At 38.4% G+C, this 4,924-nt stretch overlaps 1 pseudogene; it reads right to left on the reverse strand.

Moving 5' to 3' along the window:
- Positions 1-562: 562 nt before the first annotated feature.
- LOC102015844 overlaps positions 563-4,924 on the reverse strand; it is a 22,456-nt pseudogene continuing 18,094 nt past the window's right edge.

The raw sequence follows: 4,924 nt of genomic DNA on the forward strand, positions 1-4,924 counted from the left end.
GTTCTTTCAGGTATATTTCAATGCAACAAAAGAAACAGAGGTCAGGTTCAGAATTGATATACATGTGGAATAAAGTCATCATTTTGTTTAAAGCAATCAACATGGACTATGATCTAATAGCTGTAATAACAGACGTTTAGCTTAGGAACCTGTATGCTATTGTTGAAAGTTTATTTGAAAGTAGCACATTGTTTGTCTATGGTGCACAATTCTTTCTCCCCAACCAGAACCTGTTTCCCTAAAATAAAGTGACTATTTTAATTCAATTGCACAGTTTGCATGGAGAATAACGCACACTGGTAGAATCTTAGAGTGAATCGAGTGTGTCTTCCAATGATAAAACTTTCGTTAAACATGAAAACATGGAGAGACCTCGAAAACATAAGAATTTCTTAAAAATCATGCATTTAGAGAATTCTCGGAAAATTTAAGACAAAATATGGGAAAGCATGTTCTCTGGTTAGCCTCCAGTTGTTTTTCTCCCTCCCTCTTTGACAAAGTCTCTTTTTAAAGTAAGTTTTCTAAATTTATGTCGCTTGTATGGGATGGAGATGCTGAGAATTTACGCAGCAGGTTTCTTTCCTTCAGCAGGTCTCTTCTCTTCTGGTTTCTTTTCAGCTGCTGGTTGCTTGCCATCTGCAGGCTTCTTCCCCAGGGCTTATATAGGGCTTCTTGCTACCAGCGTCCTTCTTTCCTTTCTTCTCTTCCACAGGCTCCTTGCCTGCAGCCCACTTCTCTTCTGATTTGGCTGCCCAGGCAGCTGCTTTTCTCATACAGATTTTGTGATTCCTGGTCTGGAGAAGATTGCTGTTCTGGCGCATGGTCTTTGCATATGGGCTCAGCTTCAGCAGGATCCTAGGGTTCTTCACAGGATTCTTCTACAGGCCTCTATGATGCATGTTCTTACATGGTACTTGGGGGCTTTCTGGATCTCTGGACTCTTCAAAATTCTGCTCAGGTCTGTACTGACTGTGTTGTGCAGAGGCAAGTTACAGTGATTCTTCAGGGACTCAATCTTTGAGCCAACTGCGGCATAGCTCATCTAACTTTCAGAAAGCTCTTTCAGTACAAACGCAGAGGTGCTCCACACGCCCACCAGGAGCAAGTTTCAAAATATTCAGCTTGCTTACATTAAGCATGTAATGCCCTGGGCATTTCTGAAGGCCTTGACGATGCCATTGTTTTCATTAGAAATGATACAAGGTCTCCTGTGCTGGGTCCGATGGTGATTCTTGCCCTCAGCAGCTTTCATTCGCTGAGAGGCACAGACGTTTTTGGATCATTTCAGGCCTTAAGTTTCTTCATCAGAAAATGGCCTTCTTGGTCTTATAGCCTTCTACTTTGTCTTCACCACCAAGGGAAGTGCAGGTGATTCCTCTATTCAATGACCTTTTGACATGTCCAGTGCTGGCAAGGCTAAGGCAACCAGGGCAGAGCAGATAGCGTACCGTTTCTGAGTTGTGTTCACTCTGCAGGGCCCATGCACCAGGCTTTGGCTGGTGCAAACTTGCAGACTGTAACACATTTTCCAATGGCACAGTGGCCGGAACTGTGCATGACACCACCGCAAACTCTGGGAACTCAAACTAGATCTGCACTGGTCTGACGACCTGCTGATGCGCTGATAGCGTAGAGGTGTCTGTTGTTCCCACACAAGTTGGTGTGAACAGAGCGTACGATATCTGGTTGTATGCCCCCTTGGACACAGCTGGCAAGGTGACAGATTTCCAGATGACTCCCCTTTTTTGCAGTGCACTGATATGGAGAGATGGGCTCAGGCCGTGGAGGGGAGAGAAGAAGGCCATGCTCCAAGTAACCTGGCACCTCTCACAGACAAAGAGTCTCCAATCTTATAGGAGAGATATGGGTGGGAAGTGTGCTTATAGGAGAAATATGGGTGGAAAGTGTGTGCTTAAGCTATTTTCCACCATTAATACTGTTAATAAGAAATATTGGAAATTAGGTGGGAAATAGACTTCTGTCGGGGAAGAGCTGCATGTGTGTTATACAACACAGGTTTTCTTCACTATGGAGAATCAGGCTGCCAGAACATTTCCTTTTGATTCCAGTGTAAATTTTATACAAAGTCAAGAAATCACTGTTCGGCATAGCAGGTATAATTTAATGGTGCTACCCTCATGGGGTTGATTGAAGATCCTACACAACCGTGCAAAGTGTTACAAAACATGATCAAAGAATTTTTCGATGCCCCATGAAGCACGTATAAGATACCTAGTGAGATAAGAAATACATTATGGACTGATGTCAATGAAGAGAAATGTGAACATAGTTTTATAGAAAATATGAACTTTATAAAATACAAAATCAAGTAAAACAGCAGAAGCGGAGGAATTCATGAATACTTGAATTGCTGTTATGCCTGAGCCCATAAGAATAAAGGAATAGTTCTTGTAGTAAGCATTTAATCAAAGTTATTATGGGCCAGAGATTCTAATAAAAATCAGAGTTCAATAGTAAAGGGACCTGAAGCAACTATAATAAAGTAATTAATTTATTGAAAAAGGAAAACCAGAAAGACAATATGGCTCCAGTGAATGAGAGAAAGTTAACAACTTTAAGTAAAATGTTGTTGAATTACAGTTTTCATCATATTTGTTATTTTGCAAACTCACTTATTTTCCAGCAGGTTACACAAGGCACTGTGTCCCTTAAATCTCAATCTGTGTCTGTGATCTAACATTCCAGAACTGTGGATCACATTAGATGCACATGCATGGGGCTGCATCCTCCTTGAGGGGCTGGTGTCTGTGGACTCTGAGGATCGTAGTAAACCTCTGCAAACATTCAAGATGAAAATAGGACTGAGGGTCTGTTTAGTGCACAGTGAAGAATCACATTTATTAAATCTAAATACAAATAACTATGAGACATTTGTATGTCTCAGTAACATAATCTGCACATTTATTTCACAAAAAGTGAAATTTAAATTCATTATACTCAAATTTGTGAGTCACTGTTAAAAAGTGGCCAATTTTTTTGTTAATTTGGTGATCAGAGCAGATATTGAAGGACAAAACTCTAGAGATTAGCATATTTTATGTTTAATCATTTAGCTACAAATATGTGGGTGCACAAAAATATAAAGGCACACATCACAGACACAGACGAAGTGAAAAAGAAATCACTGCAGCATTTTAAGAAATCACTCTTCAAGTATAATAACATGAAAGAAGACCTCAGATTCCTCACAGAAAAAAAGATTAACTCATTATTGTTCAACTTTTATAAGACAGAAAGAACAAAATTAAAATATATTCTTAAAGATGCACTGCTATTTTGATGAAATATGCTTGATTTTTCACATATAGAATATACTAATTTAAAACTATACACATTTTTACTGTAGCATTTTATCACTCACCACTTTTCAATGTCTTAAAAGTTCTACATTTAATAACTATAAGATTAGATTTTAAAATTTTATTTAAAACTTTACTTTCCTTGTTCCTAATTTGTATTTACTTATTCATTTTTTAGAAATATGTTTTGTTAAAAAACAAAACAAAATGTCATAGCAAAATAAAAAGACAATAACAATAGATAATACATTCTATACCATAATGTTCAGAATGTAAGACATAGAAAAATAAGATTGTCTTACACAAAAGAACAGAAAAACTGACAATATTTTGTGTCACCAAACTGAAAGAAACATAAAATAAAACCACACAGCATGTGCATATTAAAATATTTTGAAACAACAGAATAGGTAATTTGGGGGGTTATTTGAACTTTTTACTACTTCCTGTTCATCTGTCTTATATGTCTCTCTCTCCCTCTCTCCATATACAGAGGTCATGAGGTACTTAAGCTTGTGTGTCTGAATTATTTCACTAAACATTTTGTTCTCAAGTTGGACCCACTTCCCTCTGAATGCTTCCAAATTATTTTTCTCTAAAAAGAGCTATCGTACATTGTTGGTGAGACTGAAAACAGACCAATCACTATGGAGAGAAATGTGGTGAGTCTGCAAAACGTTGCAAGTAGAAACTCCATACGCCCCAGTTATTTTCCTTTCCAGGTATCTTCCTGAGAGTTAAAATCACCACACGAGCATACATACATGTCCACGTCTATAGCAGGACAAGTTATAATAGCTACGTCTTGGAGATGATGTATGCATGTAGATCTACAGATGAATGAATAAGGAAAAAATTTACTCAATTTTTACAGTACAACCAGAGCATGAAGTGAGGAGTAGCACTCTCTCAGCCACAGGTTCAAGAGAAAATCCTCCTTAGTATGACCAACTTATTTTGTTCATTAATTCAATAGATCTTATTGAACAACTCTTATGAGCTATGTGACACTCTAAGAATTTGGTTTCCAGTGAATAGATCAAAGATATCTGACAACGAGGTAACACATCTGGTGGAGAGAATGACAGTGAAGAATATACACAACTCGTGTCATATTTTATTATAACAGAAAGTGAGAAGGGACAGGCAGAATGTGAAATGGAGCAGGATGAGGAGGATCAGGAGAATTTCAATGGTGCGCAGGATGGACGTGCCAGAGCCCACACCTGAGAAGTGATGATAGCTGAGTAGAGTTATAGAATTAATGAGGACTTGGAGAATCAATTTGGAAGTCAAGGGCCATTCAATATGCTGAATCTCACCAGGTCACTGAAACAAACACCCATCATGTAAGTCACGACAACCGTACTCCTCTCTGACAGAACTTTGAGGTTGATGCAAACTACCTTACTAGTTCTCATTTTGTTACATAGATTTATGTAAACAAGTTCTCCATTTATCTACTTTTTCTCCTTTATATTTTATTTTTACCTAAAACACAGAAATTCAGGATGAGCCACGAGAATCAGACGTCCAGCAGTGATTTCATTCTTCTGGGTCTGTTCTCTTCCTCCCGAGCCAGCCTGGTCTTCTTCCCCTCTCTA

The sequence above is a fragment of the Chinchilla lanigera genome, unplaced genomic scaffold (genome assembly GCF_000276665.1).
Source record: "Chinchilla lanigera isolate Chin_1 unplaced genomic scaffold, ChiLan1.0 scaffold00017, whole genome shotgun sequence".
NCBI lineage: Eukaryota > Metazoa > Chordata > Mammalia > Rodentia > Chinchillidae > Chinchilla > Chinchilla lanigera.